Below are 10,540 nucleotides of genomic sequence, written 5' to 3'. Positions count from 1 at the left end.
ATTATGTGACTATTTAAATTATATTTCCACGTACTGTATAAAGCAAAGGGCTTTAAACAGGTGAAAAATCTGCATTGTGATTGTTTCTCAACTGATAGACCATAGACAGACAAATGTTTTTTTGTACCAGGCTGTAAACATGTTTTTTTCTGCTGTGAAGTTGGACATTTTAACATGGGGACTTATGGAGACTGACTCGTTCTGTAGCCATCCTCAAGTGGACGTTTGAGGAACTGCAGTTTTTGGTACATTAACACTGGCTTCACTTTACAACCACAGGACATTGGCTGCTTGGTACTTCCATACTCAGACTTGCTCTTTTGAACTGAAATATAAGTCTACGGAGCTTTTAACAGGTCATCAGTGTCTTCATCAGCAGATTTAAGACTGTGAGATGCAGTAAAAAGCTCCAGAAAAAGCTACTTACTAAGATATTTAAATCAAACTTCCATTTCCGAGGTCAAGAGTGAGCTTCTTCCATCAGAACCATCCACCATATCTGTTCTTTGAATCAGAAAAGAAGATGAGGATTTGTTTGAAGGGGGTTGTGTGCCAGACTGTTTCCTGGCTGCGATGGGTTGCATGGCAACCTGCAGAGACTCCAGGAAGTTAATGTTCCTGGCAAAATATAAATAAAAATATTTAGCCCTTTCTACCAAAACCCTTTGTAAAACCACAACGGGTTGTTTTTACACTGATTAAACAGATCAGATACAACATGTTAATTAATGAACATTAGAGGTGTGTCCCCCAGCTTCAAGTGTTCAAGTGTCCCAAAATGTCACTCTATTCCTTTAACAAGTCAGACGTCATAATTAGGTCTTGGTACTGCCAGTCACTGTATTAAATCAATAAATATGGGATTGACGGCATCAAATGGAGGTTCATATTAGTCGAAACATGATGGGAAGTCCAGCATCCTCGCCGTGCTGAGTAATGACTAAGAAATGGGTGTGGGAGCTCTTTCTCACCAACCCTGCCTTGAAGGGTGAGGCTGCATGATGTCACCCCCTCACATCAATAACAGCCTTATAATGGAAAACAATCTGCAGAGCTCCAATCTCGATGGGGCTGACTTCCTCCAACAAATGAGCCCCAGTCCACCGCCCACTACACAAGGACAGGACGTAACACTCTTTGCGAACTGATTTACATCTAAATAAATACAGGCCTAGACGAAACAATGTGCAGACCCAAAAGAGGAACCGGCGTCTCTCCTCCTGGGCACGTCCCATTTATATTGCCCGATCCAAGCCAAGCTGCAGGGCACGATAAGACGGAGGCGGGGGGGAGGACTGCCGAGTTGATGCAGCATTGTACAGGAGTCACCGTGCTCTGGTTTGCTGCCACACTCAAAGAAATGAGGACAAAGAAACTATGGAAGACGAACGAGGGCATGAAATAAGACTAAGGCACAAAGAAGTGGGAAATAAATGAGTATATATTAATATTCCCCAAATAGAACTCTTCACAGCCGATATACTGTGCCAATGTCTTAACAACAAAATCTATTTTGTATCTGTGGTCATTCAGATTCATAGAATATGTTTCATTGTTTGTAAACAGCCTCTGTATCACTTCTTTGTGAACTTGGAACAACACAGTCACCAGAACAAATGTAAAACTTACTGTACCCTCCTCTCTGGGGCCTCTCTAGGGGAGAATCACCCACAAAAAGGCCTCCAAAAAATCTTATCAGCTCCTCAGCCGGCGTCCTGAGGCACCCATAACGTGTTAATCCCATCCTTCCATGAACATGTGGGTCCAGGATCCACTGCAGTCATGACCAATTACCGTCCGCAGGCGATTGATGCAGGCCAGACTTTGACCGGGCTTAGCTCAGCACCAAACCTGGAGCCTCCTGAAGCCACCGAACCTTCTCCTCCTGTCTGTCTGCATAGTTCATCTTTTTATGTCTAACTGACACTCATTTAATCAAAGTATGTGCAGCTCTCTTTTATTTTTCTGTTCTTTTGATCCATTAACTCATAACTTTTACAGTAATTTTATCACGGTTAAATACTTTTCAACTTACTGGTATACAATAAATCACTTACACTCACTCATTTATTATTTGTTAGAGCTACCTGGTTTTTATATCTAAAATGTTCATCTTAGTCTATTCTCTAAATACTTTGAATAGCATGAACACACAGATTGATATTGATTATAGTTATCAGTAATACCCACCGACATTATAATGAATCGTGACGTCACCCACAGATTTCTGAAGAGCTGTTTTGAAACTCAAAATCTCTTTTGATTTTTTTTTTAAACAATGAAATGTAACAAGATTATAACGTGTGACCACGTGTGACCATTTACATTATGTTTCCTTGAAGTCTTTTATCAGATGAAAAATCAGTATTGTTTGTGTGTTTCTCAACTGATTCTGATCACTGACAGTATAAAGAATGGACGTTGTATCCTTGAAATCACCCACAGGTTTCTGAGGAGCCAAAATCTGTGGCTCTGGCCAAAATCAACAAAGACGTGGATCATCTGTGGACTGAAGGCAGCTGTATGACACCTGTTTGCTGCAACCAAGCCATCTGTAACGGCACCTACTTGTCAATCAAAGCGTCCACACTGTTAATTCTGCATAACATTAAGCCTTAATATAATTTGAACTAAAACAAATTCATCGTGCTATGTTCTTTGGAAAGTATACAGTATGAGATTCTTTTTTGGGCTCCAAAGACTTTTATGACACACAACATGGATTTGTTGTTGTGGAAACTTTGGACTAAGCATCATTTTAAAGGAAAAAACTCTCCAGTGGTCTATCCATAGCATAGTTTATCAGCCAGGGTCAAGCAGGGATTTGGGTCAGCGGCTCAGGGAATGCACTTAGTAAAGGTGGCTGCTATACCTCTGTTAGCAGGCTCAGGGTGTGGGTCAAGATGACCAGTAGTCACCCGTCCGGGAGTCTGGACGTTCAGCCGCCAATCGCCTTGTCCAGGAGACTCTCCTGTATCCTCCCATGTGAGCTTGGATTTCAAAATAGCGCCGTGTGTCAAAAGGGCACTCGATAACAGAGCGCAGACATCGACGTGTTGGGTGGTTGAGGAGTTGATGGAGGATCCATGGTGAGGACAGTATGACATGATGATGACAGGACTGCCGCCAAGCTGATCGGTGAGATTTTCACATTCCCACATCTTTACTGTCTTGGTTCACGCTCACTGCACTCACAGGTGATGCAGCAGGCAGCTCCTTACCACCAAAGAATAGAACAAAGTTAGCGACTTGGCGGTGAACACAGTGAATCATATTGAGTTTTATAATGAACTAAACACAAGCCAGGCACAAACAGTTTATTAGAAAGATGGATCAGCAGGTTCTTGGAGATCAGGGTAGTCTGGCAAATCAGTGATGAGGGGGGTGTCGAGCGAGGTGCAGGGCTGGTGATGACAAAATCCAAGAAGCAGAGAGGATGACAAGATGTGGAAGATGTGGCAGGAAATATCCTGAAATACAGTGATCATAAAAAGGCAAAAATACAAGAAGCAGAGTTTGGCTGTAGCGTAGGTTAGGAGTGTGGAAAAGTCGATCTTCTGTCCTGAGCGGGTTGATTGGTTTATGGGATGCAGGTGTGGTGGCGATTAGTCAGGTAAAGAGGGAAAGCAGAGGCCACACCCAGCAGCACACACGAACAGGCAGAGACAATGGGAGAGGAAAACACAGGAAACAACCAACAACCTCCGTCGTTGTGAAGTGAAGCCAGTGCTGAAGTGTCAAAAACTGCAGTTCCTTCAAGGCTGGTTCCAGAAGCAGGATCTCCATAAGTCCCCATGTTCAAATGTCCAACTTCACAACAGAAATAAACATGTTTACAGCCTGGTACAAAAAAATTTTTTAGTCTCTGTAGTCTCTGCTAATTTCCCCGTTCATGACAACTGTACAGAGGGTGAATTAATATACAACTCACCTGTTCAAATTATATTAAGGCTTAAAGTTATGGATAATTAATAGTGTGGCTACTTTGATTGACAGGTAGGTTCTGTTACAGATGGCTTGTTTGAGTTGAAGCTTCATTCAGCCCGCCTCGTGTTAGTTTAGTGGGGAGGCGGCAGAGACAGGGCTGCCAAGACGGTGGCAGCCAGAGCCACCACACCGAGCTTCAGGATGTCTCTGCACCAACCTGTGGGTGACGTCATGGATACAACATCCATGTTTTGTACAGTCTATGGTAAACAACAGGGATGGAAGAGACCAAGCTATTAATAGGACTAAGCTATAGGGGCAAATAACATAGAGTTTGCGAATAACTGAGAGTTGACTCCCTGAAGAAGTGACACGACTTAAGACTGAAAGACAACAATTCAAGTCTGTAGTTTTAACTTGAAGCTCTCAGAAGACAGAGGCAGGCAGAAGTTTAACACATGCCTTTGAATAACTTGGTATCAGCTGTGTAACAATATAACCGCTTTTAAGACAAATATCTTAATGTTGAGTCATGTCATAGTCAGCGTGCAGAAACCTGAAAGACTTTCAATTGACTTGCATTTTGCTTGTAAAGAGTACAGTAGTGACTCGGCCAAAGGATTTAAAAACAGCTCTGCGGATGCGTGGCCACATGGCTGGATGAGTCAGATTCATCAGAGCTCCTCTTCCTGGCAGGGTCTTAAATAAGTGAATCTGATCTATGTTGAACTCCTCAGGAGAAAACCCCACCTCCACCTCCTCCTCTTCCACCTCCTCTGCAAGATCCAACTCTCAATGCCATTGTAATGGAGACCCTCCTCTGTCAGGCCCTTATATTTTTAGGAAAAGCTATTATTGTTCTGTTCCCTTGTTGCTTGCGTGCCCCAGGATGTGTTCCCCCGAACAAGGTCAGAATTCCTGTTTTGTCGTCATTATTCTACAAGAGAATAGGCGACTTACCCACAATACTCTCTGTTAACTGGGGTTCCTGGCACTTGTTTGTCTTCCATGGATACAAATAGACCTGAGATGGCATTCGGCCGAAGCTAAGTGAAGCTATTGTGACAGAGAATAGTTTGAATTCAGTCTAACTCAGCTGGAAGTGACGCTGAAGTCATTTGCAATAGATGGACTAGGGACAAAAAGAAAGATTCAGTTTTACTCCCAATGAATCAATAATAATTAGTTTCACCATTTCAGATGCCTGGAGGTTTAAAGTGACAACCTATAAATCTTGGGTTGATTTCATACAACACAAAATATATATGTAACCATGCCGCTATCTTATTTACAGCTGGTTTATGTCATATTTATTTCATACCGAACGACATATATATTACTGTACACACACACACACACACACACACACACACATATATATATTATATAGCCAAGAGCTCAGTGTTAAGAGGAAGGTTAACTTCATCAAGTTACTTTATTGATCACTCAATGGGGAAATTCCACACACACACACACACACACACACACACACACACACACACACACACAAAGAGCTTATAGACATGCAAATGTGGAGGGATGGGCAGCCACATAGCGGTGCCCTGGGAACAGTTAGGGGTTTGGTAACTTGCTCAAGGGAACCTCAGCAGTGCTGTGAACTGGCACCTCTCCCACTACCAGTCCACGCTCCATACTGTGGTCCATGATGGACTTGAACCAAGGGCCTATGATCTGAGCTAAAAAGTCCCCCAGAGGAACCCTTGACAAGCCACCAACTAAAAACAATTTCCATGAACTGAAATTCAAATTGTATTTATTCATTTAACCGTTTTAACAGTTCACTCTCAGAATATTTACTTTAGAATCAGTGTCTGACCTCTTTGGGCTAGAAAGTCAGAAAAGTCAGCCCAAACATTTTACCCAAAACAAGGTCCTGTGAACCGAGTCATTTGTTCATTTAACTGTTTTAACAGTCACATGGACTAAGCTACTGCCACCCACTACTGAGCTCTGATAGTATTCAACCATCTGATGAGCAGCTCTGATGGAGTATACTGAGACCTTAAGGAAATCCAGTATGTGTAATATGTGTGTGATCACTTTGTAACTCTATAACTATGCAACAATATTGTTTTGTAGTAATTTTCTTTTTATATAGACACCATACATTTTGATTAAGTGTATTTTATAGTGTTGTGCCTCGCTTTTTAACAAACTTTGGATGCTGTGTAACATCCTCTCTCAACAGAAGAGCACACGGATTAAGGGAATATTTAATTATTTTTTTTTCCTGCTAATGAGATGTAAATATGTCCCCACAGAAGTTAAAAAACCTCTGGACTGGATGTTTTCTCAGGCTGCTGGGACCATTGAAGCTTGATACTATGGGACAGCTGCTGCGGCTCCTCCGTCCTCCTGCTGAGTGGGAGCCTATTTTAACAAGCTAGACCTATTGTCTTTTCCTAAGAATGACCAGAGAATGTGGAAACTCCTCGGGTCACATAGTCTTTACTTGTGTGTGTGTGTGTGTGTGTGTGTGTGTGGTGGTGTTTGGGGTGAGGGGTGGGACGTGGCTGTGGCCCTGTCATTCGCATCTCTATGGGAGCACATGCCATCAGAGCTAATTACCTGCCTGGAAGGACCAATTAAGACGCCCTCTAATGCCCCCCTAACAAGATAATCTACAGAAGGCCTACAGTAGTGCAGGATGGCAGCAAGTGGGAGGTGGGGAGGCACTGATCAGTGCAGGACAGTGACATTTCAAGTCAACTGTGCGGAGTCGTGGCTACTCTATGTCTGTGTTTCAGGATGCCAACACACAAATGTGCACTAATACAACCCCATAACCCATTTTTTTTTTAAAGTCATGGAGGTCTTATAAAAATAAAAATGCTTTTGGAAACTGTCCAGTAACCTTTAGATCAGCGGCATGTTTGAAACACTTGCGCTCTTGATTGGGTATAAACAAGATCTACATAGTATAAAGGTATTATTGTGGATAAAACAGAGGTCTGGCTATGACAGATTATGTTTGCATATGGGTAATTATAAGAGCAGAGCTGATCTGTTATCCTTGTGTTTTTAACAGCCATTGGCCTCAGCTAATACTAGTTTCTGCTGATTGGCTTGTTGGACGGCAACATTATCAGCTTGATAACTCCAATATGTCAGTTCAAAAGCACCAGCAAGTAAACAAAACTACTTTTTCATCTATATCAATAGTAGGGAATCCAGACAAACCTTTTTTCTACCTTTTAGTGAAAGTATTATGGGTTGTTGTGAATGTACAGCAGTGCCTTAAGAATAAATCCATTGTGTTTTGGCTTCAATACAGGCCTTTCCTGTGTGCCTGTCAGAAACCCAACACTTTGTTTTAAACCGCGCCGCCTTTATCTTTCTGTAACTCTATGAGTGAAGCTGTCGCAGCTGGACGCTGTGAGATAATTATGATAAGACACGGCTGAGTTGTTCTATGGACAAACATGGCCACCAAGGCCAGAGGAAGGGACGAACAATGGAGGCCAATTACAGCAGACTGGAGGTGTTAGCAGTCTGTCATTACAGTTACAGCTATGGTTGTTGGTTTACTGCGAATGAGCTCCCTGATGAACTCTGACCTCATTCGGGAGCGACTGTGAATGAGCTTCTGCGCATTCAGATGTTTCATTTCATCAAGCATCTTTATTAAAACAACTTTATGTAGAAATTGGAAATTCTCAGCTCAGCGTCTGTTTTTCAGTCTTTTATTTCACCAAGCTCTCGCCAACGACTAAAAGTCAGTCCCAGATTTACTCTTTTCCGGTGGCTTCTTGCTGGCTTACTCTCTCCTTCTCTCTTCCTAGCTCCCTTTTTCAGGCTCCCCTTCAGTGTCTTCTCCTCTGTTATTATGACCATATAGGCTACTGAGCCCGGTTACATTGTCTGCTTGCCCAGCTCCTGTTCTGGCATGACAATCCACTCCCTGTCAGCATTCACCCGCACACAGGGGCTGAAATCATCTGATTAGAAGTCAGTGTAGCATTAAAATTATTTAAACTAACTGACTAACTGCTCATTATTTTGTAGTATTTCATTTCTATCACATGTCATTTAACATATATTTAAGAAATATATACGCAGAGTAAGGCCAAACAACATCTTAGAATGTGGACTTGGGATTATTGAAATATTATTTAGTTCCCTATTAAAACTTGAAACTTACTTTATTATCCAAGTTGCAGATGATCCTGTAATGGAGAATACATTTAACATCTAAATATATTCTCACTTTAACATGTTATCCCTTGGCTTCAGGTGTGTTTGTGTGTGTATAGATCCATGCTGGTTAAAATAATGATACAGCTCATCATAGGTTTCTAATTTTATTTGTAGAATCAGAAATGGAAAATAGTCCTAACAGAAGAAAGTCCATATGCTCTTCATTTCCCTATTCTGTTCTTTCTTGGATAAAGCACCAGTGTGTCTGGCAGGTGGTCATGTTTTGGTTTTAATACAAAGGAAACCTCGAAGCACTTTTCCATCTTACAAAACCAATTCCGCAGCCTTAAACCTCCCTCCCTGCTGAATGTCAGTGGAGGACATTGATGGGGTTATTAAGGTGAAATACTGCTCCTGGATCTGTGGATAAACAGATTTGGACCAGGTTGCTTGAGGCCAAATGTTCCTCTTAACAGAATTAGACATTTAGAGTGTTGACGTTATGTCGCTGGCTAACTTCATCTGAACCCCAATAAACTGTTACATTCGTCCCAAAAAAAGGTGTTTCATTGCACCTCTCATATGTGTTGATGCATTTACCATCAGGTGGAAATTAACTTTACGTTATTGGGGAGCGTGTGATTAAATACAAAGCTAAATATAATTAATTTAATTGCCTTTCTTTTCACGTTTTTGGTTTCTGCTTTAGTTTGTGTTTTTTGGGTCCAATCGTCCAATCCAAAAAAGATTAGCATGTTGTCTAAATCCCAGTTGGTATAATCTTCCAATTAATTCTTTAATCATGAATTAATACATGAAATGACAACATGATTTAGATTAACAACAACTTTGGTGCAGACTGAAATATCTCAACAACTATCCAGTGAATTGGTATGAAATTCTGTACAGACATTCATGGACCCCAGAGGATGAACCATGATACTGACTTTGGTGATCCCAAAGTTGGGTGCATTAGCAAATGTTTACATGCGCTAACATGACTCTAGTTTCACTAGACTTACGGTCGTGTTTTCAGCTACGCAACAAACACAAAACACACTGATTTTTCTTTCACTATGTTTAATCAACGATCTCTTTAAGTCCAATTTGTCAAAGTGCTACTCTCACATTTTATACCCAGTATTTTCTCTTGAGGCAGCACTGAAATTACAGTGATTGCAGGTGGAGATGATTACTACCGCTGTCATTGCTGATCATTTTACGAGAAGAAAGAAATTAGTCTTACTTGGACGAGGCTACATAATCGCAAGGCTTATCGTGTTTATTCCACATGAAACTGTTTACCCAAGAGAGCTAACAAACAAGATTAAACAGTCCAAAGCAGATGCTCACGAATTTATATTTTCATTTATCAATTTACCGTTTAGATAACTGGATTAGGATTGAGCTTTTTTTCGCTCACCAGACCAGCAACAAAGTGTTTTTAAAAATGGGAAAGACCACATATCACCAAGCTATTTGCAAAGTTATAGGAATTCAATCACAAAGAGAAAATTTGACAGAAAATCATTTTGAATTTACTCAAGCGGTGTAAAAACATCTAATACCTATTTGTGCTGTTGTATTATGATCTATTGAATGATTCAGTTTCACGTGTGAATAACGAAAAAATCATTCAGTGGATCAATTGAAATGAAATTGAGTTGACCCCCAGGTTGAGGTCAGGAGACCCAAATGCCGCTTCAGCCAAACTTAACCTCTTGCCTGAACACCCTGTGTGTCTTCTATCTGCTTTGACAGCAGCCGTTGTTTCTGGGGGAGGGTGGGAGGAACTCGTGTCCCCTGATGGCTCACTCGAGGGTGACGGTTTGGAAAGTCCACTTTGACCTTTGACGTCGGGGTTTCAGGAGTGGACAGTCGTCTTTCCCCTCACCCTCTTGGAGGCTTGTCTCTGGCTGTTTAACCTTTCAAATGACCTCTGGACACTGTCCATGTCAGTCAGGTTTTGGCTGTTTTGACATGTTTGACTTTGAACAGCAGCAGAGATCTGTAGCTAAATACAAACATCAGGTTTATATCAGCTCAAGACAAGAAAGAGAGCAGAGAGTTTTCTTTGTCTGATGAAGAGGTGCAGCTGCTCTCGGGGGATTGCTTGAGGGAAACTGTGTTCATATTTGATTACAAAGCTGTTTATTAGCCTTTAAAACATTGCTGCTGAGTTGTTTACATTTCATTGATGAAAAACAGACCAATGTTGCACTGCATAAAAGTATTTGTAAGTTGCAGCATTAGTTATTTTTGTCTACTCTTAGGACTATTTTGAAATCTTTGTCCTACATTTTGCTCTATGATTATTCAGAGATTCACATCCTCAAGGTCGGGATCCCCCCCAAAGGATCATTAGATACATTTATGGGGTGATAAGATGATTCAAATATATTATATATTAGATTATACTTGTCATAAAATACTTTAGGTCTCTAAAATCCTTAAA

This window comes from Larimichthys crocea, chromosome XI (genome assembly GCF_000972845.2).
Source record: "Larimichthys crocea isolate SSNF chromosome XI, L_crocea_2.0, whole genome shotgun sequence".
Taxonomy (NCBI): domain Eukaryota; kingdom Metazoa; phylum Chordata; class Actinopteri; family Sciaenidae; genus Larimichthys; species Larimichthys crocea.
This window is presented reverse-complemented; position numbering follows the sequence as displayed.